The following is a 25,115-nucleotide window of genomic DNA, read 5'->3' as shown; positions in this document are numbered from 1 at the left end:
ATTGCGCTAGAAAAAGCACTGTGATAACTATAACTCTGTTGAATTATATATTATACAAAGAGTACTGTTAAAAAAAAGAGTTCAGTTTTCTGATATGTTTTAGATCTTCTAATCCATCCTGATAGCCCAAGTTCAAATTTTCCATGGGAACTTTTTCTTTCTTAAATCTTAGAAGGTGATGAGGTCCTGTGCTTGTAGAGTATTTCAGACTTTCCATTTCTTTATTATGTGTGTATGATGTAAAGTGCTTTTATGTACAAAGTAAATAATGGCTTTTAGATATAAGTAGACAGATTTGTAAATTTAAATATTATTGTATATTTATAACTGTAGCCAGTTTATTTGATAATGCCCATGTCTGCCTACTCTCACAGAATGTGTGAATGTTTTCGTTTCATTTTACGATGCTGTATTGCATGTATGTGTGTAAGCATTTGAAAATATTCTCACAGATGTATAGGGATGATGAAGCCCATGTTCAGCCCTTAGAGTGGGTGACAGACCCTTGACTTGAACATATTCTTGGCAAAATTTATTGCTAATTAGGGGCAGAAATGAGTTTTTACACTAAACATGCTCAACATATCAGGTAATGCATTTGGCCAAGGGTACCTACAGTCAAAGGCATTTATCCTGGCAGCCAGGCACTAAGATGCCCAGCGTGGTGCTTTAGAGATGCTGTGAGCTCCTGCAGCCTGGCAGAGGTCAGGCAAGAACATGGGTCAGTAGAAGAAATGGTAGAAGTCACAGGATGCCTCATTCCCAGCAGTCCTGCCTCATTTCCAGGTGCACACTGACTCTGGTAAGCACAGCACACGGGTTTCCCTCATCTCTCTGGTTTAGGTTTGGTCTGCAGAGGGGAAAAGGAGAGAGAGCCTCTGCCTCGGTTCTTTACCCTAAGTGAAGCTAGAGAAATACAAGATTTGGTCAGTTTTGGACACAGCCTCCATTCCACTGCCTGTTCCTGAAGCTTTGCTTGTACTGGGTGGAGATGCCAGGAGAACATCATGGTGAGCTGCATGTTCTGAAAGCATGCACTTGTGCATTCCTGCACACACACACAGACACACACAGACACAGACAGACAGACACAGACAGACAGACACACACAGACACAGACAGACAGACACACACACACAGACACACACAGACACAGACAGACAGACAGACAGACAGACAGACAGACAGACACACACAGACACTGTGGGTGCCATTCTTGCAGCCATGTGTTTCACTGCAGACACCTCAGTGAGATGAGGCTGGGGCAGGAAGGGAGAGCAGGGCCATCACTTTAGCCAGCAGCCTCCAGGACAGAAACAGTAAATGCCCACTAAAGTAGGTGAATGTGCCAGCAGGGTGGATGAGACAACTATGGGGTTATTGAGGAAAAAAACGTTTCCCAGACTTGCCCGGATCTTACTCTAGCTTGTCCCTTACTGTGACCTTACATACCCCATGGTATGCTCATTTTTGTTTTATTAACCATCATCCATTCTGACCCATAGCAGCATGGCCAGAAAACAAGGGTCTGGTTTCCTTGCACCCCTTTCCTGCAGCTCAGCCCCATCCTGCTCGGTGTGGAGTGCAGGGACCAGCACAGTGGGACTGCCACGAGCAGGGGATTAATGGTGTTTGAATGCACTCCAGCACTAAAAGCCACCTTGGTGGGACACTGAGGCTGTGCTGCACTGAGGGACAGAGAGCACCTTTGGGAGATTTATTCCCCTACTTAGACCCTCATAATTTTTTTCCTTACCTTTGCAGAAAAGGAATTCAGTAAATCACCAAGAAATGCCTCATGTGCTCACAAGGAAAAACCATTACCTGCACATTTTCTGCATTCATACAGCATCATATCTACATTACAAATGTCACAAACGTGTCTTAGAATCCATCTGCTTCATTTTTTCCAGATGGCAGAAAACCAACTTTCTACAGCTGTTCCTTTAAACATATTTTTACTTAAGTAATGGTGTTTTGCTGAACAATGGTGCTCATAAACAAGTAATAATGCTCAGAACTATTTTAGACTGTTTTAACTGAGTAGACACAGAGAAGTGATGAATTTTGCTTATAGGATCTGGGTTTTTTTTTTGCTTCAGAGTGTAATTGATACTTACAAAAATTATTTAGAATGGGTTGTCAGATGTGGTAGCATTTTTTTTTCCACCCTGAGTAAAGGCTTTGAATTTAATTTGGTTACATTTTAAAATAAAGTAGAACTGAGCTGTAGAAACAGAAATTTGAGTATCAAAGTCCTGAGACATTTTATTTTGATAATTTCAAGACTTTGTAAAATGCTCTTGAAAATAAGGTCTTGGAATACATATTTTCCTGTATAATGCTTTATTTCTGGCAAATGGAAATTTTCTGGGAAAAAAATGCTGTCATTGCATGTCTCAGTTAATTCTACTTGATATGAGAAATGTCATTTAAACCTCTTGAAAATATTGTGTATATCTTCACAAAAGTTCTGAGAGATAATCAGGAGATTTATGAGGAACCACAGTCAGATGCATGTAAAGAGAATCATAGGCCTGCCTTTATCAGTTAGGGGATGTCCATCTTTGTATTTTTGGAGGAAATAAGTCCTCAAATCTTCAACCTCCACCTTCCATCTTCCATTTTTCCATCTTCAAGCCCCCTGAAATCATGGCTATAGAAATCATTACTATATGAGTGTCAAGCTGACAAAACAATCCCTTGTGAAAAACAAACAAAATAATGTTTGAAAATTTTCCTTCTGAGCCTGTGGTCTTGTATTGGGACAAATAATTTTTCTTTTTTGTGCTCCATTTCCTTGTCTCTAGAATGGAGTATGTGATCCTGGTGCTTGAGGGAAATGGTTTAGTGTCTCCTATTACAAGTTCAACTTTTCTTGCACAAGAAATGGGCCAGACTGTCAGTGGGTGCAAGGTAGAGCAGGTCAAACAACAAGGTTAGGTTTTGCATGGAAATACCAATTCTCTGAAATCCAGATTTCTGACTGGCTGCTCAAACTTTTTTTCAACCAATTGTTCATTAAAAGCAGCAAGATTAAGCATCTACCTGCTGTGGAGAATTTTATTACAGAGACAAAAACAGTGCAGAAAGTTTGGATGAAATTGAACATTGTGCTGCATTTGCAGCAAGTAAGGCACCTTTAGAAACCTCCTTCTCAGGAATCTTTGCTGAAAGGTAAATCTATTCAAAAAGTTAGACTACTGCTTTGTTGCTGCAAAGTATAACCTCCTGTCAGAAAAGACTAGAAATGCTGTGTATGCTCACTCTGACCTCAGTAATGGCTTGTTGTGCCAAAGGAACATAAGTTGGACCTTTGTGCACAGGTGAAAGTGGCTCAGAGATGGGGTACGGTGTAGCATTGCCATGAGGAAAGTGAAAGGCACATTTGGCACTAATTGACATTGTTTTCAACCCCAAAACCGGAGCATTTGCCTCAACAACCATACACCACATGGTCACAGAGCGCTGCACCTACCTGGAACATATTAAGAAAACAAACATATACTAAGACATGTATCTCATGTAGACTAATATTAATTTTACAATGTTTTGAAGGAAAAACCTACAGGACACTGTGATTGCTTTCTCCCCTTTCTGACTTTGTTGGTCATCTGGGAGATTGTCCCTGTGCTGTATTTGTCTGGGAGCTGTTCACATCCTTCCCACAGCTGGATGGGAGCAGTACACCCAAGGGTGAGTTTTGGATCAGCCTGGAAAGATAAAGCTGAGGCCTCCATTCTTCAACTCTGTTTATGCAGCACTTCCTCCTCTCCAGGTTTCCCCTGCAATACCTGTACTCACAGTCATTTTTGTAGACAGTGCAAAGTTGAATTTGGGGCTTTAGTACAGCATGAATTTACTCTATTCACTACGCCCTCAAGAGGATGCTCCAGGTTTTTACTGTTCACAGCACACACTCAGGCTTGACTTTCTGGGAAGAGTTCTCCAGTTATGGATGACTTGGTCAAAAATACTGACATGCTCCCAAGATTAGTGACAACATATTTTTGAACAAGTAATTATCTCTTTGTTTACCTAAATCTAGGTCAAGTGAGGTCTCATTTGGATATTTTCAAGACAATCATTGGCAAAGAAACTGACAAAATGCATCGCTGAAGTTGAATTTTCTTAATTGGTTTGCAGTCTATTAGAGACTGCAAAGCACAGCTTTCCTTCACTCCAGAGAATGTCATACCAATTTACCAAGTCTTTTTGTTAGGAAATGAGAATTTCCAAGTCATTAAAAAACATAACTGTTTGTGTGGCCTGATTAATTTCCAGAGGAGTAGTGGAGATTTTGCTAAGGCAAAGTGTCTGCTGAGGATCCAGACAGTGGGTGATCCAGCAGCAACTTGTGAAAGGGAATCCTGTATCCTGAGCACATGAGTTGAAATGTTGGTACATGCTTTGGTTTCACCAAAAGTCTCTTGGTCCTCTGTTCTTGTTGTTAGAAGCTCTAGAATTCTTTTTTCCAGTCCTGCATCTGCATTGCACACACAAATTTGCAGTATAGCACAGCAGAGGAAATCCAGGTGCCTAACAGGTGGGAAAAGTATCAGTGACATTAATGGCAGAATTATACTAATGCAGGTTTTTAGATACTTTATAAATTCATTTGTACAATTTTGTTGGGTGCAATTCTGACCTTAAGGTAAGCCTTAAGACCAGGTGGAACTTCTGTGGGCAGGTAAATGCAGAAGACATAGGATACTTGTTTTTCAGCCCTCAATCAGGTTTGCTCATGCACTGCTTCATTTGCAGCCCCAAGAAATTCCCATTAGCTTTAGCAAAGCTAAATGGTTTAGTGCCACAGAGTTAGGCCACATTAATCTCACCTTTTCCCATGTGGGCTTTAAAAAATGGAAATGAAAATAGTTGAGAGAAAATACTGTTCTTCTGGGAGAAGAACAGGTTCTGCCTGCTGCTCCCAGAGGGAATATATAACACCAGGATTAGAGTTGCTGAGGAGTGGCTTAATGAAGCTGGCTGGCTCAAGGCTGGTCATGGTTGTACACATGGGAATAGCATCTGCATACCAATAGAGCAAGGCAGTCCATTGTCTTCAGCTAAGAACCAATCAAATCAAAACAGTATCTTCATACATTGAAAATTTACCGTATTTCTTTATTTGGACATAAGGACAGATTTATTGCTCTTTTATATAGATGTAAGGAATAAAGCCTGATAGTTTAGGTCCATTAGAGAGTGAATCTTATGAATGTTCTTTGCTGATCTCCTGAGCCAGCAGAAATTGGCCTTTAAGAAAAGGAAGTCTGCAAAACAGTTGGCTGTCAGCTTCTTTGCAAAGGGGCTTCAGGTGGTCTTGCTCAAGTACACCACTACACATATCCTTGCATTTAGATGGGGCCACTCCTGGACCTGCAGCCCTAGGCAGTGCAGCAGCTCTTGTGTTGTCAGTCACATTAGAAAATCACCTTCTCAAACTGAATCAGCTCCATTTTAAAGCAGTTTGCACCCTTTAGAGGTGCATTCCAGAACCTCACTACCATCTGACATCTAAAGTCTTTTAATTACCCTCATCCATGTATTTAAGGCTAATTTTCCATAAATTAATAATTGTATTAGTTTTACCTTTTCATCCTCTTAGGTATTCCACAGCATTTACTATCTCTAAAGACAAAGTAATACCGACATATCTTTAATTTGCCTTCATCCCTCATTTTTGTCCCTCTCAGTCCCTTGCCCCCATGCCTTGCTCAGGTGTGCACTGGCCTTGTCTGTGCCTGGTGGCTCCCTGTATCCAAGGAAATGTCCCTGCCCTGCAAAAATGCTCACCTATGCTGTTGCAAGCTTTCATGCACACTCTGGACCATTCTGCCAGACAGCTCCTGGACAGAAGGTGTCATGAGCCAGGGAGTGCTGTTCTAGTCAGTGCCAAAAGTGAAGGTGTCTAACCTGCCTAGGTTGCTGGCATACTTATATTCTCATAGGGACTTCCTGCACTCCTCACACCAATATTTCTTATTACTGCCATTGGTAAAAGTCAGTTCTGCACCTCTGTGGTGGGAATTGCTGTCATAATGATGAAAATGTTGTGGATAGCATCATTTGCTGGATAGAAAGGGAGAGAGAAAGAGAGAAATAAGAATTTGAAAGGGGAATAAATTAATGCTGGTTGTTATAAATTATCAGCTGTTAAAAGGGAAAATAAAAGGTTGCATTCAACAAATGCATCATTTTGTTTGAAACCTCCATCTATTTACATTCCATTTTTCCTCTACCTTAATCCTGAAGTTTGCTGATACTTGGGCTAGTGTATCCACTGCTGATACCCTCAGACAAAAGTACAGTCTGCAGTTTATCTATCTGGGAAACCTTTCAAATGCCTATTGACAAAAGAAATTTTGGTTCTGAGCTACACTGAAACATTCTGGTCTCTCAGTGAGTCAAGTGGTGCAGTCAGAGAATACCACAACACAGAAAAATGCTATTTAGATGGCAAGGAGAACACATTGGACTTGCTATATCTGTTTTGGAAACACAGCCTCAGTTAAGATTTATTATGGGAGATATCTATTCATTTTCTGAGACAAAATCAAAGTAGTTGTTCCTGAAATTACCATTTTTCTTTCTTGTATAGTTGAAAACAAACAAACAAACAATTTTATGATTAATGAAAAATACCTGATTGGTAATAATGGGGACAAAATCTGCTGTTCCAAGGACAGATGAAAAATTATCCAAAATTACATCTTTCACAGAATCACAGAATTATTAGGGTTGGAAGGGACCTCTGGAGATTATCCAGTCTGATTCCCTAACCCAGGCAGGGTCACTTGGATCTGTTTACAATACAGGATTGTATTCATGTGGGTCTTTAATGCCTCCTAAGAGGGAGACACCACGACCTCTCTGGGCAGCCTGTGCCAGTGCTTTGCCACCCTCAGTGTAAAAAAGCTCTTCCTCATGCTGAGGTTCTACTTCTTGTGTTTTAGTTTATGGCCATTGCCCCTTGTACTGTCACTGGGCAACACTGAAAGAGATGGTGACAAGGCACCATCCTCTTGGCACCTGCCTTTTAGGTCAGAGGTGTTTATAGGTGTTGATGAGATCCTCTCTGAGTCTTCTCAGGCCCAGCTCCCCCAGTCTTTCTTGTAACAGATGCTCCAGGCCCCTCATCATCTTTGTTCCTCTCTGCTGACCCTCTCCATTAGCCCCTTGTCTTTCCTGTACTGAGGAGCCCAGAACTGCACACAGCTCTCCAGATGTGGCCTCACTGGGGCTGAGCAGTGGGGCAGGATCACCTCCCTCAGCCTGCTGGCTGTGCTCTTCCCAGTGCACCCCAGGATACCATTGCCCCTCCAGGCTGCAAGGGCACTGCCAGCTCATGGTCAGCTTGTCACCCACCAAAACTCCCAGATCTGTCTCTGCAGAGCTGCTCTCTTGTGAGTGTCAGCCCCCAGCCTGCACTGGTACTTCTCTCTCTGTTCATGTGTCCACATAGCCCAGAACACCTGAATAGAGAAGACTTAAAACTCTGGGCAGTCTCTCCACCCAGAGTTACTGAGTAGCACCTCAGTAGTCCATGCTCTGTCCTGCAGAGAGCTGACAGATTATAGTCTATGTCTAAAGGTCCCTGAGACTTGCCTTCCCTGTAGGGACTGTGATTACAGCATTTGTGTGCTTAGAAATACTTCACAACTGCCTTCTTCAGTCCTTTCTCCACCCATTCCCCAAACCTATGTCTCTTCCCCTGACCTCTTCCCTAATGGAGAGAAGTATTATGGAAGTATCTAAAGGACTTTTATTCACTGCCCCAAGCCATCATCATTGTCTGGCAATCCCCCACTCATCTCATGTCAGCCTGTTTGATCCTGTCTTGGTTCAGAGAAGCCACCCCAACAAACCAAGGATCCTGGCTTCTGCTCCAGTCATCCCATTTCTTTATACTCACTGAGAGCTAACAGAAGTTAAGCAGAGGGGGCGTGTTTTATTTCTTTAAGTTTATTTCTTTAAATTTAAGTCAAGACCATTTACATGTATAAAAGTAAGTCCTTGGAGTTTTTAAACCCTCCAAAAATAGCCCTCAAAATTCAGCCAAAATTAGTACAGCCACAATTTCCATGGAAGGCACCATCAGATGGAGGAGGCTACGCCAGCCAGCATGCATACAATGGCTGTTCAGTCTCCTCCACCCTCATCACCTTGGCAGATTTTGTACGGAGACAGGGAAAAGGAATGATTGAACTCTAAAATGATGTCATACCCTCCACTCTTTGGAGAAGATCACCAAACCTTCCAAAAAGTCTCTTACAAAATCTCTCAAAAGAAGCTGTTAAAGAAACTATGCAATCACAGAACAAGAAGAAAGCACTGTCAATGATTAGAAATGGAACAAGAAAAAACATAAGAAAAAGGAAAAATTACTAGCTTTAAACAGGCTGAAAGAAAAACAGGTGCAATCCATGCTGCAGAATGTCATCACAGGGGATCCTGTAGCAAGAGGTGAACAGTGAGGGGAGTTCTTGGATGTGAGCAGGGTTACACTGCTCACTCATTGCCATGCAGCTCTGGGGAAGGGTACATGAACCACTCACAGGAATTATGATGCATTTAAAATGAACTTTGATAATTAATAAATGAGCCCAGCAGAAACATCTGTGAAGTCCTTTAGTAAACTAGCAGTGTCCAAACCCAACCAACTGAAAAATCCTCCTGTTTCAAAAGCAAATGCTTTGATACCCTGGTAATGATGGGCACAATAGGGAGAGGAAAACATCCTCATCTGAAATGATGCATCTCAGCTGAAATTGGTGATCAATGCTCTCCTAGATAATGATCACTTGATTATTTGCATAAATACTGAAAATGGAAAGCAGGAAAAATAAGGACATAAACAAACAGCTAAAAAGAAGGTGGCATCTTAGGAATAGATTATTCCATAATTTTATTACCACTGGGATTTTCATGGATTTCCTTTGAAACACTTTGGTATGTCTTAAAAGCAAGATATTAGACAAGAAGTTTGTGACTTGATGGAGTATGGCAATTCTTAATGTAAGTGGGGGAGGTCTTCAATGAAGTCTGACATGATACAGGCTATTGCTAAAGCTAGAACATACAGGATGAATAAATAAAAATATTTATTTTTAAAATTCCCCCCTTCAAGCTGTAGGGTATTCACTCCTCTCTCATTGGTAAGGTATAGCTAAAAGATCAGGTTAGGAAAGGAAAGCTGTACAATTTTTTCTGATTTTTTTCTGTTTGTGCATGTTTCTATATGACCATGTGCACACTTGAACATACTGAAAGATTAATGGATCTAGTGGCACATATTCAGCATCTCTGCATTTCCCAAATCACCACATCTGCAGGAAAAGAAAAGCATTGAGTCCCTCTATCCGTCACTGGTGTCAGGCTTGTCCAAAGCTGTGTTTTACACAGCTCAGATTGTTCAGATGCATCACTTAAGCCAGTCAGGAGTAGGATGAAGTGTGGGGGACACTGAGAGGGAATGTTTTACAGAGTGAAGGGCTTCAGGGAAAGGACTGGAAATGGAAAAACAGCCATGATGGACTGTGCTTCTCTAGCTGTCAGATGCAGCTTGGAAGTCAACCAGAATGTCTAGAAAAAGCAGTTTTTTCATATCCTGGTGACTAAATTCCTCCTTCATTTTCCCCCCCTCCAAAGTTTTTTAAAGTCTTTTACATTTCATTTATACAAAAATGGAGTGTTATGAGAAAAACTCCTTTTTCTATACACAAAGTTTTGTCTTCTACCAACCAGGGCAAATTTAGAATGGTTGCTGACACTGAGGGAGCTGCATACACAGAGAATGTAAAAAACTGACCAAAGCATCTCTGGAAATCAATTTGTGTTTAAAGTTCTGGTTCCTAAGATTATGATTATTATTTTCTGTTATTACAGGCCCTAGGCAACAGTGAAATAGTTCTGGGCATGGGACTAGCAATGGCAATTCCATGCATAGACTAAATAGGCGAGGCAGCTGAATAGGAAAAAGATTGCAACATACAAGGCAGAGAGGGGCAATGCTGAGAGCTGAACACATCTCTTGGATCCCAGAGCATTAAGCACAACCTCAGTTTCTGTCACCTACATCTTGCACGCCTAAAAGTATCACTATCACAGCAGGTTGCAGCTATCCCTGGGTCCAAGGCACCTGCTGTTTCCTGCTGCCAGCAATGAGATTCCTGGCACATTGCCCCACTGAACACCAGGCCCTTGTCTAGATGGCTGCACTGATGGTCAAAGTGTCTGTCTAGTCTCTTGGCTTGAAATTTGCTGTTGCTAAAATAAAATAAACTTTTTTTGTTGTTGTTTTTTTTGTTTGTTTGTTTGTTTTTTTAATTTCTTCTGTCTGGAACTTGATTTTCACTTGATTACTGACAAAGACATACATAGTTCCCCCACTCTATCTACTCCTGGATTGCTGTATCTGTTGCGGCACCTTCTCAGGAAATTCCTGCTCTTGTAGGCATGAATATAAAGATTGGAGCCATCTCAACATCTTTCTGGCTTCTTCTCATCAGCACTGAGAGTTCAGGTCTCCAGAGACGTCTGGGACTTTGCTGCATATTACCTTTCTTACCAAGCTGTTATGTAAACTCTCAGTACTGTGTGTAAGATGTGATATCTCAATAACTTTTTCTCTCTCATTGTTTCTGACCTGGCTGGGGTTTGCCACAGAGGATGTTTATTTGCCACTGGACATAAAAGCATCAAGGAGAGAATATACCTTTTTCACATTTCAAATCACTGGAAAAAGGTGTCATGCAGGATCACATAAATGAGCTATCTAAGGCCAAAACAAATCTGTGATTTGCTAACTTGGTTCTATGGGCAGTTTAGGAATTTAGTTCTTCAGGTGGCTCCAAACTCTGCAAATAAAGTGACTGGGATAGTACAGACACTCTAGATAATGATCCAACTTCTTTTCAGTAGCCTGTGATTGCCCTCCTGATACAAGAGAAGCATCCACAGTGCTGTGTACCACACCACATCATGTGTTTGCTGCTGCATCTGTGCTCATTCAAAACACCTCCCTTGGATCAGTAACTTTTGGTGCCTGTTTTGGAGGCAGAGACTTCTGCTGAAATTTAGTCATATGCCCCATTTGTCTGTTGTGGTTCACACTGAGCTGTCTTTGTTGGAGCAGCCAAGTCGTTTGCAGTGTGCCATTGTGTGGATTTGTGAGGGCTGCATCTTTTTCTCTGCTAGTTAGTAATTCACAGAGCTTATGGGTGCATGCTAGTGTTGCTGTAATTATGCATTAATCACCATTACACACAAACCCATTGCTGACTTAGTGTACTCTGTGTTATCATTTGCATGCTTATTATGTCCAACTCAGTCTTATCAGTGTTGGTTAAAACTTCTGCCAGGTCTGGATCCGGTGGGAATACACTCAAATCCTTCCTGTTTGCCATGCTCTGACTGACATGTAATGATCTGTTATTTTAAACAAGTAGCACAGTTCTTGCTGACTCATCTGGCTACTTTCTGTGCTGCTGAAATTTATGCTGTTCATCTATCACATCTCTTTTTTGCCAAAAAAAAAGTCTTTAAAACTAAGGACATGTTATTGTGTTTGTCTCTGATGGGGAGGAATGCCTTAGGGTGCAGACCTACCTACAAATCCAATGTAGCATTTACACACTTGCTCTCCTGTCACCCATCCCATCCACACCACTCCCTCTTGAGCCACTCCCACAGATTTACTGACTGATTTCATTCTGGATTCTTCTTTTGCCTTTCCAGGATGTATTTTACTGCACAGTATCTGTCTGCACCGTTTCTGTTGCTCAGGACAGATGCAGGAGGTTTTCTACACTGACAGCAGTGTTTTTCTGTGGTGTTCCTGTGGGGATGTAACCATGCTGGACAGTGGACACGTGAGACTCCTGGGGAGCAGAAAGTCCAGCAGTGCAAGCTCTGGCTTGCTGATCCCTGTGCCAGTATATACATGTATTTTAAGAGAAACATAAACAGAGCTTGTCCTGGTTATAGGGCAGCCAGGGAGATGCAGCTGAACTTGTAAGACAGTCAGCCTTCTTGGTAGGTGCCTGGGGTAGCAGCCAGGCAACTCAGGTTTAATTTACAGTTAAGTCATCTAAGTTTATTTCTCAGAAAATATGTATTTAAAAAAATCTGAAATTAAAACATGGTTAAAACTCTCTACAATAAACAGAAGACTTCAGGGGAAAGAAGGACTGCCAGCTTTGCTTTTTGTTGAAGCTGTAACAGATTTGAAGTTTATTTTATACTCAAGGCTTAAAAGATGCTTGAGACAGTTCTTCAAAAGGAGCTGCACATCTGTGAAAGCACTCGCTGAATACTTCAGATAATGTTCAATCTGGGTTAGATGCCCCAGAGATCAAGTCAAAGAGAGAAGTGATTGTTTTGCTTTTGATATCTATACCAAACCCCCTTAAAATGGGTGACATTTCAGCTGCAGGCACATTATCAGTAGCCTGAGATCAGAATAGCTGTCAAGTACTTTCAATTTGGAATAAAAACCAAACAAGCAATAGAGGTCAGGAGTTAAAGATTTAGGACATGCTGTTAAACTTCTCAGACCTTTTTCTCCCACAGAAAGGAAGCTGTAATAGCTCTCCATATAACTTATATATCATGGTGGTGAAGGAAGCCCTAACAGACCAACCAGTATTCCAAAGAAAGCTTCTGCTGTGCTATTATTTGAAAATTGAAACTCTGTAGGACTGTGAGATTACCATGGCAGATTGATTTTTCTCAGGGTTCTCATATCTGTGTCTTCAGCAGAGGCTGTGTGAAACTGGTCTGTCCCCAGCCTCACAAGATGGGAACAAAATGACTTCGTGCTGACTCTGTTCTGCCTCCTGCATCATGCAGTCTGGGACATCCTGGTGCAGAGGGGCAACTTGCATTTGTGGCTCAGGGGTCTAGTTTTTCTTTTTAAAACTCCAGAATTCTTCCATGACAAGGTGAGACAAATCTATTTCATTTTGTCTTAATAATAATTTCCTCTCAAAGACATTTTTGTTAGGAATGACAGAGGATTTTGTTGGTTTTAAAAGGAGAGGAAGCCCCTCCATCACATTTCAGCTGAATAAAGATTCCATGGCATCTGCTGGTCCTAATTACCCTGTGTTGCTCTGTAGATGAGTGCTGAGGATTTATGTCTTTGAAAGCATGCCTGGTATCTCCAACACTACCTTCTGACTTAACAAATATCAGTCCTTCCACTGTAAGCTTCTTTCTTTTGAAGGCCCTGGAAGACCCCAGCTGTTCATATCCCATCCTGATGCCTTCTAAGCACTCAGAATAATTTCATTTTTATTGGGATTTTTGTTTGTTTTTGTTTCATTGTTGTTTGTTTATTGTTGTTTGTTTGGGTTTTGGTCAGTCAGTTTTTATTTTGGTAGTTTTGTTTGTTTGGTTTTGGTGGTTTTGTTTGTTTGTTTAGTTTGTTTTTTGTTTGTTTTGTTTTTTTAACTACCAGTTAGGAATTCACTGTTAGGAATCAAGGGACATGGTAACCTATTCCAAGCAGCCCTTGCAGCTGCTGTCTTCAGTGTGAGAAATCCCTTCCCTGTCTTTCAGTGAACAAACTTCACTCCATCAAGAAGGATTTCAGGCCTTCTTTTGTGTAATTCCCTGTTATGGCAGCCAGGCAAATTTAGCAGATCTTCATGAAAATCACTTCCTTCTGCTCACAAGCTATGAAAGAAGGTATTTCTCCAACCCTCTGTAGATCTTCACAAGCTTTGCATGTTTTTGTCACAGTGTTTGAAGGTGTATTAGCCAAGTAACACCAGGTACCTCTAGTGTGAAAGCTTCCCATAGCCTGCCAAAATTGTGCTGATTGTCCAGCTGTCCCGAACACATACACCACAGTGCAGATGGAGTTTCCTGATCCTTAGAGGTTCCAAAGGGAGCCGAGGTCTAGTCAGCACACTCTACCCTGCTGCAGAGCTTTGAAGAGCTTTGGTGATCAGAAGTGTTGTTATGGAGGTCATCAAGCTCAGTTTCCAGAGTTCACTGAATATTCTTTCCATATTCTTTCTCTGGCTCAGAGGAAAAATGGAGGGATGGTTTGTCTGATCTTAAAGCCCTTATTCCTGCACAGTCCTCTGTGCATGTGCAATAACTTGTGGATGCTGGTCTGAGGAGGCCTGACAGCTACGGGGAGGTGACAGTAGCACTCTTGTCTGGGATGGAGAGTGTGTAGGGAGCTCCCTCTATTGATCTTCCGGGTCTTAGGAGAAATGCTGGGTTCTCTGTGTCCTTTACTGGGGAAAAGAACAAAGCTTTTTATGAAAACCCTCATAGAAATATTCACTCAATGTAATGGATTCTTAGGCTCTGGAATGCACTCATTCCACCTAATTACTGACATCTTGAAGTCAGGTGTTGAATCTATTTGCTTGGCCTCTGTAGAGAGACATGTGTGTTCTCAGTTTGATACATTCAGTCTGTCATGGGCGTTTGTTTTAGGATAAGTTGTCCTGAGAGGGTGACCATCACTCTGTGTTGGTTTAGGGTTGGATGTTGAGGCACATAGAGAAGTTGGACCCTAGAACAGATAATTTTTTGTGACCTCTTAAGAAAAAAATATTTCTTCACTTTTTGTTCTCTTTCTCTGACATGAAAGAAAAACTTGCAGTAATACACTATGATACTTTAAGGACTGTGCAGCCAAGGTGTTTAAGCATTTATTTAGAAATTGTGGCCTGAAAACTATAAACTGAGCAGCAGTTTAGATATTGGCATTGCTCTTTAAACTACATATATTTAATTTCTCTAAGATTTCCTGTATTTTTGCTAGAAACTATTTAGGATGTTTAGAATTTTGCTTATCACCTCTGTCTGCAGGCTCTGTCATTCATCCAGAAATGTAAAATGTATACTGTTAGCCCACAACTTCAGGAATCAACTCTGAGTGATATCTTTTTTTTTCTGGATACAGGTTAGGGAAAAAGAGATTAATTGCCTTGCAAGATTGAAAAAAGAGAAGGTAAAAAGAGTATGATGCTCAGAAACTATGGGAGTTGGGAACCAGGTAAGGGCTTGCAGGGAGAAAGAAATGAAAGAACAAGAGCAAGAACAAGAACAGCTCTCTTGCTGTGACAAGAGAGCAGCTGTTATTATTATTGTAATAACAAAACAAGTAATTAATATTCCATTAAAGGATGGACTGTTATTGCTGAAGGACATACCATAAAAAAAAAGCAGCAGCCTTCCTGCAGAAAATTAAATTGTGCCTGATACTGTCATGAGTAACATCTCACAGGCAACAGGAAATGTATCCTACAGTAGGAAATATTAGAGATTAGAGAGAAAGCACCACCTTTTATGGAGTTGGAAGCCACATTTCAGTGCGAAGAGATAGAAGATTCCTTGATTTTGAAGTGTGCTTTCCTCTCCTGCTCACTGCAGGTGAAGGATGCCATCCTGCTTTCCTGGTGAGTGCTGCCCAGAGCTTCCCTGTTTATCAGGGATGCTGAGGACACAGGCTGTGTCTGATTCACCAGTGGGCAGCCCTGTGTTTAAGGTGGGAGTCTTGGCTCATAGGGAACGCAGACAGCCACCTGTGGAAGTCACTGTGGCTTTCAGAGACACTCTTGCACATGAACTCAGCACGGCTGTACATGGCAGCAGCTGCTCAGGGGATGCATGGACAGGTTCCACCGGGGCTCTCTGCTCTGTGGGCACACACAGTCTGGCTGTGCCGAGCCTTGGCTGTGCTGGCTGCAGCCCCAGCCCCCGCCAGGTGTCCCCCCAGGTGTCCCCCCAGGGTGTCCCCTGCCAGGTGTCCCTGCTGTGTGCAACGTGGCAGCCGGAGCAGATGAGGATGTCACAGCGTCTTGGCCCAAGTGGCTTTGGTGGCCTGGGTCACTCACCAAGAAAGTTTTGCTCCCTTTGTTTCCAGCCCTGAGTCAAACTTGAGTGTAGTTTTCCTAACCTTGGGCTGCCAATACAAAATAGTGCTCAGATCCAAACTGCCCCAGTCTTAGGCCCTCAAACCTGCTGTATGGCTGGTGGGGAAGCAGGAAATTCACTTGACTTTTTGATTATCGTAATTTTTTTAATCCCTTGAAGTGGTTTTCCAAGATGGTGCTAAGAACAGAACGGAGAACTGTTTGCCTTTTAAATGCTACAAATAACTGATTATGTGTAAAAATATCTGACCTGATTAAGAACTGGAAGTTAGACATTTGGAAGAGTGCTTCAGATCGTGATCTGCCGCCATTTTTCATGTGTGTGGCCACAGATCCAATTCCCTGTATGTTACTGAGCTCTGCCTGTTGTTCAGGTGTGTGATTTGTCCTTCAAGTGCCTTTATAGTGAATACAGTGCATGCTTATGTACTGATCTGGCTGTGATGGTCAATACATGTTGTGCTTCTGCAGCTGAGGAAAAACTGATGGAGACTGATCATATCTGTTCAGTTCAAACAGGTGCTGAGGAGAATGTTCAGATGCAGTTGCTAAAAACTGCACATTTGTGGAAGCAAAGCATATGATGTTAAAACTAAAACTATGGGCAGCTCGCAAAACAGGTTTTCAAAAAAGCAGTCTAGAGCCATAGGTAATGTTTCTCCATCCTGAAATATTAGATATGGTCAAAAAGACTGAAAGAAACACCATGATATTATTCTGCCATCGTTCAAAAAACCAGAAGATAATGTCTTGTTAAATATGGCTAAATAAAGACTAGAGAGCTTCACGCGTGTTTGGGGCAGATGGCAGAGCAGTAGAAGCAAGAGTAAGTCAATGACTGCTAAAGAAGGGCAGCCTTGTTCAATGGCAATGCTTCTACAGCTTCACTTTCTCTTTCTTAGTGAGATTAGGGCAGTCTAAAATTTAGTCATGTAGTTTTGTTCTTTTAGGCCAGATCTAAGTACTTGGCCTTCTTAGGCGCACCATAGAGACACATGTGGAAAGCCGTCATTCTCATATTAAGATGGGTCTGTAGAGGAGGTGGGATGAGCTGAACTTTGGAGGCACTGGTCCTCCACCAGGATGACTGCAGAGACATTCTGGGCTGGAAGGCCAGCTTCGAGATGGATACAGCCAAATGAGGTGAATCCTTTCTCAAGCACATGCACATAAAATTACAAGTACTACAGAGGTATGACAACTGAAATAGCAAGAAAAACAGCCAAATATTTAAAAGCTAAAGTAAACATTCTAGAACTTTAGTAGTGAAGATAATTTTTTCCTGAAAGAAATTTCTTAAAGGTGTTGATCGAACCTCCACCCTTTAAAATCCTGATAGTGTTTTTGTTAAGACTGGATGTTCTTCTAAAAGCGAACTCAAAAGTTCAAGAACTCAAGAGTTCAACTCAATGTTAAAAAGGAGTTAATTCCTCAAAACTTTATGCTTGGAAAGAAGTCAGATGGCAAACTCTTCTGCTCCTAAAGTCCATCAGTCTGGTATAAGCAAGAAAGAAAAAAAAAATAAGACTGGACTGGGGTGACAGCTTGAAAAAAAAATGAGTAAAAAATTATATGTCTTTTGTTAAGGTTTTCATTAAAAAATGTAGTAAGTGTTCTCCAAGTAGATGTACCATGCTCTTCAACATCCAAAAAAGGACACGGGTATACCCACCCACAAGTCTTTAACACAGAAACCCAGATCTTGAGTACCAGATGTGCATTTAGAAACACCATCCAAGAGAATTATGATGTCCATTGGGAATTACTGTGTTTCTACTTCCTGCTAAACTAATATCTGTGAAGCTTTCCCTGAAGAGATGTTCCCATCCCTGTGTTTTATACAACAGTTTACTGGTGTAGCATGGGCCAGGGAAATTTACGTTCAGTCAGAAGCTGAGATATTTTTCTGGTTTTCCAGTTTTTTAAAGCTCAATACACTACAACAAAACGTGCAAAAGTCCTCTTTGGACCAAAAAGGGGGCATATAACCATCTTTGTTCAGCAAAGCTGGTTATCCCTGGTCAGGAGTTGCTCCAGTGAGTGAGTGGATTGCTTACTGGCTACATTTGCAGAATATTCATCAGATGAGTTCAGCGGGAACAAAGTGAGGTATTTCTATTGCTACATTGTACCATGTATTGTGTCACCCTCATGTTATCTCTTATCATTCTGGTACCTGGTAGACTCACTGAGAAGGAAAAGGTCACTGTGCCCAGCATGTACCTTCCTTGAAAAGCAGAGGAGGGAAGGTGGTAAGTGTCAGGGAAGCAGGGATAACAAATTCCAATGTGTGCACAGAGCTTATAAACCAGTAGGAATAAGTAACAGGAGTGAAGATTTCTCTCAGGAAAAGACTGTCTTATGGAGATACTGAAAGGAAAGTGCTAGGACACAGCTGACCTCCTGACATTCCTAACTGCACTTTCTGAGTCTTCCAGGCATCCCGGGGTTCATTGCTGTCTTAAAAATGAGAAAACCAGAGAGTGTCAGCAGAGGGATTCAAACCAGAACCCCTGTATTTACAAACAAGGAGTTTGCTATGCTGAGCACCTGGGGTTTGAATGGCTCTTTGCTCTGCCTGCCAGAGAGGAGCAAGTGACTGAAGCTGCTAATGGAGGCCCTGGTTTTGGCTGGGCTACAAAACCCATTAAAACAGCAGAGCCAAGACAGTGACAATATTTTGGCATGCGTTTGCAGTGGTCAAAGCGACCCTATATATCATTTTATGTATTTATTTTTCTATATGTGTACAGTCACCTCAATGGCTTGGCATGCTTTCTAGTTATGCCAGCCAAACCAGACCTTTTCTACTTGGCTGTACCTTCAAACTTTCTGGCACGTCAACTTCTACAAGGAAAGATGGCTGGCAGAGGAGTTTTTGGTCTCAGCTGGGATGTAGTGCCTTTTTTTTTTTTTCTGCAGTCATAGGGCACTGAAGGAAGAATCTGTGTTTATTTCTACATAAAAGATAGAGACAGTAAAGAGGGAAAAGGGCTAAGCAGGAAACAGTAGAGTAAGCATTACTTTTTAAACCAAGGAGTGTGTGAAGTTTTAAAACACAACAGCACAGAACTGCACATAGCTTAAAGCTGTCTTGTGAAACCAGTTAGTAGAACAGTCTCAGCTGAAAATACTTGGAAGTATAAGGGACAGGAAGTATAAGAACCTTCAGAGATTCACTTTCAGCTTCATGAACAACTAATACTACATTATAGGTGTATTATTTAATGTTTATGGTTTGCTTATGTACTCACTTTCTAGGGCCCCAGCAGTCACAAGCTGTACAGTGTTTTAGTGAAGCATCATCTCAGACCCTGCATAAAAAGCAGAAATAGAGATGGTCTAGAAATATCCAAACTGAAGCAATGCTTTTGAGGATTGGAAAGTAGAATTGTTGGAGGAGCTTAGTAGCTCCTATCTTATTGACAAAGATACCTTTTATGGCCATGAGCACATGTTTGAAAGAACTACTGCTTTAGGAAAGAGAGTGGAAAATGTTATGGTGGGAACTCATGTTTCATCCTTAATGACATTTTACCCTGACATGTGGATGACATTGTCAGGCTGATCTGACAAAAATGTCTTCCAGGACCTTGTAAAACAGGGAACTTGATTTCCTGAAGTAAAAAGCAGTGAGATTATATTATGCTTGGTTGGATTTAGAAAAAAACCCATAAAACATGCATCTCCTTCTCAGCAGGCTGAGATATTGAACATGTTACTTACAGATCTATGCAGTATCTTTCTGAATCCGCTGCTTGCAGACAAGCTGCCATGCACAGTTCTTATAGGAGTAATGCTTTGCGTGAGCTGCCCATTATTCCCATTGGTATAAATTGCCATATTATTTACACACTACAGTGAACTGAATGCAGCAAGGACTATTATTCCATGGGGGAGGGCTGTTCTCACATACTTCACAGCCTGAAAAAAACCCCAGCACTTTAAAACCATGTTTCCTATAGAGTATATAACAACAACAATAACAAAGAAAGGGGCAATAAGAACTACAGTACCAGAAATTCACAGGGGTAAGGCATTTTTAAATTAAGGCAAATAGACGTGGGGGCATCTGTTATTGAAGCTCAAAAATTTGATTTGGGAAGAACAGGATGTTCTGTACCACATCACTGAATATTCTTGTGAATCAATATTTTTTTAATATCAATACTGATATATTTTATATGATCCATTTAATATTTTTGGTATAAAAGATAGCCTTCATATAGCTATGAAAAATTGTTGTAATACATTGCCAGAAATAGCCATGTGTTTGTACTGACTTTAAGAAAATTTTTTGTTGATTTATAAGCAACTGTAAGCAATTGAACAACAACATAAAAGAATTCACCAGAAGACACACAACCTAAAGCCAAATAAGGGTTATGTGTTGTTCATTTCTGAATCACAGAACTGTTTTCTGGCAGGGACTGCTGGCAGTCATCTGGGTCAACTTTACTGTGGGGCTGAACTATTGTTTACATCAGATCAGAATGGAGAGAACTGCCTTCCACTGTGCCCTGAAAGACCCAAATACTGATAGGATATTCTGGTGGAATCCAGTTATACAAAGGCAGATTACTAGTTTCCCACTAATTTTGTGAGATGAAGGTATGTAGTTATTACATATTATTTAAATTAAAATGTAAGTCTGATTGCACTACGGGAAAGATAATTGTTTTGCTCCACCTCTGAACTATGAATAAAAAACATGTCCTAACATATTCTAATCACTTTTCAGCTGTCATAAATTGTTTGGCTTACCACAAAAATATTGCTAATAATTGACCATCATTCCCTAATTGTACCTAAAAGTATCCAAATATAATACATTGTAAAATCTTTCAAATATCTTCTTTGCCAAAACAAAATGTACCCTGTTATGGCTTAGTGTGGCGTAAGATGTGGACATCACCCTGGTAAGGAGCAGAGATAATGCCACTTGGCTGAGCTGTGCTTGGCACAGCTCTGCTGTGCATGCTTACAGCCTGGGCAAACAGGAGGGAAAAATGTCAGTTTAAACTTCAGCAGGTATTTTAGGTCAGCAGATGCTAAAATTTCTTATCCCTTGAAGGACATGGGCTGATAAAGCTGGCAATTGCTATGAGATACTCATCTAGTAAACCCTGGCATTATGTTTATCATGTAGAAGCTGAAAAGTGAATTGCAGGCCATGAGAACAATTTCTTAACTGCTTTAATACTGGCCTCAGTTTCAACATCCATCCTGTCACCAGTATTTTAGTGAGGAGAGAAGCAGAGCAAAACCTGGTTCTGTGTCACCCATCCCACCCCCTAGACAGCACTGATGTATTAAACTCTTGATTTTGCTGCTCTCTTCCTTCCTTTTGCTGCTGGGTCTTCCTCACATCATGTCAACACTTTGAGAACTGGCATGGCATGAACCTCACTGGTGGGTCTGGCATGTGCACATACAAATGCTACAGATGTGTTTGAGTTTTTATTTACTAGCAAGATGTTTGAGAGGAGTGCCCACCACTGGGTTACAGAAAAAAAGCACACGTGTTCATTTGGGTCATGGATGCAATTAACATTCTTGATCCTTCAGTATATTCTGCTGCCTATCGCAAGGATCCATTTGGAGACAAAATATTTCCTTTCACCTCTCTGTTGCTTGATTTTCAGTAAATATTGGAGATCTTTGCTTCCTGCATACCTGCCTGAAGGACTAGATAGGGAGCAGTGATGCAAGCAGCACATGTCCAAGCACCTGCAGCAAGGTCTTGACTCTCAGCATGGCACTACAAGAACAAATCTTTTGTAAGTGTGATGATGGTTTTGAATGTGTTCTTAGAGGACACCACCCAGTGCTGTCTTCTCTTCCTGGGCTGGAAAAGTGTCTTTGGGCTCCTCTGCTGCTGTGCAGGGGTGAGATGATGAGCACTGGGCTCAACCTCAGAGTGACAAAGAGATAAGGAGCTGTAGCATCTTTGAGTGACCTTCACTAGATGCAAACCTGAAGGGTGTTCAACACGGTTAAGCAAGGAATATCCCCAACCTGTTGTTCTAATGGAGAAAAATAAGTGAACTAGTTCTGTAACCCACTACTGCAGTATGTGTTTGACATTAGAACAGAATGAAAGGCATCAGTTTAATGCACCTGTGGATCCAGGCAGTAATTTTCAGGATTGCAGCAAACCACTCTGAAGATGGTTCTGATAGAGTGTCAAACAGAATTTGGCCCAGTGACTGTAACCAGAGTCAGAATGTTTATTACCAGTTAATTTGTACACATGCCTGTGGCTCTTATTCTTGGAAACAACCTCCCAGAGTGACTGTGAAATGCTGCTATTTCTGCTGCAAAAAGTACATTTTTCCTGTGGTAGACCAATGCATCTTGGAAGCTGCTCATCTGATGTAGCTGCTTGTTAAATGTTCATTATTTATGTGTAGGAACTTCTGGAATAATGTGATAGACAGTGTAGTCATATGGCACCTGCATCCACTTTATTGTAGCTGTAGGACAGGGGAACAAATTCAGTCTGGGTTCAAGCAAATTCTGCTTCTTCAAGGAAATGTCCTTGTCATATACAGGTCTTGCTCTTATCCCACAGAATGAAGATGGGGAACTGAATTTGTGATACTATTTTAAACCATCAGGAAGAAGCAAATAACTGGTCTGCAATTTCCGGACACATTCTACTGGGAGCTTTTTAAGGCTATTTGAGCATTTTGAACTACATTGTTTCCCCCTGAGCCGAAAAATTCTTCCCTGCCATTCTGCACCTTCTATTGATCATGGTTCAAAGATCAAAGTAAAGTGTGTTTTCTGAGAAGCAAAGGTTAAAGTAATTCACAAAGTTACTTGACTAGTGGGAGTTCAGGGGCAAGCATTTAGGCAGCAAATGGAGTCTAGACCCCTTGTGTCCTACTGTCTACTCATCCCCTGGCATCTGTTCTGAAAACGTGTTTGCTTTTGCAAGAACTTCATCATGCATTAAAGAACCAGCACTGGAGCTCAAAAACATCGAAAAAATTACTGGCCTAGTGTGAATTCCACAGAGCTCTTTATAAGTATGGCATTTTTCCTGCATTCACAAACAGAGCACTTATCCCTCTTCCCTGCTTGTTAGTGGAGGGAGGATTTTGTCCCTTGGGTTTAATTAAGCACCTAAAGTAATGGCTTTATTTATTGATAAACCTTTCCAGGGTGCCCACCTCTGTAATATCTGAGGCCACTCAAGCCGTGACCCTGCTGCATTCCTTGGGAGGCAGGGAAAGGTCTCAGGGGTTTATCGCTGCTGCCCGGGAGCTCACCCATCACTAACTGTAATAGTGCTAAGTGTGCAACCTGCTGGTACCAGAGTCATCACTGGTGGTGGAGATGGAGTGATTATAACAGTATTTGACTTGCTGTGATATGAGACACTGTGCTTAGAAACCAGTCAGAGGGAAGTTGGATGGAAGAGACAATAAGGCAGAAGCTGCCCTTTGTCATGTTTATGGTAATTGGTATAGAAGCCTGTGTATATCTCTGAATGAACTTGAGGGAGAGAATCATAGAATCACAAATTCACAGACTCATAGATTTCACAGAATGCATCAGGTTGGAACAGACCACAGTGGGTCATCTGATCCAACCTCCCTGTTCTATCAGGGTCATCCCAGAGCACATGGCACAGGATTGTGTCCAGATTGTTCTTGAATATTTCCAGTGAGGGAGAATTGACAGACTCTCTGGGAAATCTGTTCCAGTGCTTGGTCACTTGCACAGTAAAGAAGTTCTTCCTCACGTTCAGGTGGAACTTTCTGTGCATCAGTTTCTGCCTACTGCCTCTTGTCCTATTGCTTGGCACCGCTGTGAAGAGCCTGTTCCATCCTCTTGTCACCGTCCCTTCAGAGACTGATAGACATTTATGAGGTCCCCTCTCAGTCATTTCTGAATAGGCCCAGCTCCCTCAGCCTTTCCTCATACGAGTGATGCTGCAGTCCCCTCATGATCTTTGTGGCCCTCCTCTGGGCCCACTCCAGCTGCTCCATGTCTCTCTTGTGCTGTGGAGCCCAAACTGGACACAGCACTCCAGATGGTGCCTCACTTGGGCTGAGCAGAGGGGCAGGGTCACTTCCCTTGACCTGGTGCCAATGGTGCTCCAAATGTACTACCTTGATGAATCAATACCTTTGCCTCCAGGACCCCCAGGTCCTATTCTGCAGAGCTATTTCCAGCAAGTCAGTCCCTGTCCTGCACTGGTGCAGGTTGTTCTTCCCCGGGTGCAGGGACCCTGCATTCACCTCTGTTGAGTTTCAGATGGTTTTCTCTGCCCATCTCTCCAGCCTGCCGAGGTCATTCTGAAGGGCTGCTCAGCCCTCTGGGGTATCGGCTGCTCCTCCCAGCTTTGTGTTGTTGAGAACTTGCTGAGGAGGCCTCTGCCCCTTCATCCAAGTTATTGGTGAAAAGCTAAACAATACTGGGACCAGTACTGAACCTTGGGGGACACCACCAGTGACAGGCCTCTAATTGGACCCTGTGACACTGATTACAGGGATCTGCTGTTCAGCCAGTTCTAAACCACCTCTCTGTCTACTCACACAGTCCACACTTCCTGAGTTTGCCTGTGAGGATGTTGTGAGAGTGTCAAAAGCCTTGCTGAAGTCAAGGTAGACAATGTCTACTGCTCTCCCCTTGTCCCTCCAGCCAGTTGTTTCATCATAGGAGGCAGTCAGGCCGGTCAAGCGTGATTTACCTTTAGTGAATCCATGCTGACTACTCCTCATCACCTTCTTGTCATCCCTGTGGATAATGATGGCCTCCAGAATGAGGTGCTCCATCACCAGCATGAGGTACTCCATCACCTCTCCAGGACTGAGGTGAGGCTGACTGACCTCTAGTTCCCTGTGTCTTGCTCCTTGCCTCTCTGGGAGACTGGGGCAACATTTGCTTCCTCCCAGTCCTCAAGCACCTCTCCTGATGTCCATGACCTTCCAACATCCCTTTACCCTGCTCTCCTGGGTCAGAGATCCCTGAGGGCTGGTCTTGTAAGTGAAGACTGATGGCGTGAAGGCGTTTGGTAACTCTGCCTTCCCTGCATCCTCTGTTACCAGTGTCCCTGCTCCATTTAATCATGGTCCTACATGTCCTTTGTTTTTCTTTTGTTATTGGTGTATTTGAAGAAGGCCTTCTTGGTGTCCTTGACATCCTTGACCAGATTTGATTCCAGATGGGCCTTGGCCTTCTGGTGCCATTTTTTTT

Source organism: Melospiza georgiana, chromosome 1, assembly GCF_028018845.1.
Source record: "Melospiza georgiana isolate bMelGeo1 chromosome 1, bMelGeo1.pri, whole genome shotgun sequence".
Classification (NCBI taxonomy): Eukaryota; Metazoa; Chordata; class Aves; order Passeriformes; family Passerellidae; genus Melospiza; species Melospiza georgiana.
This window is presented reverse-complemented; position numbering follows the sequence as displayed.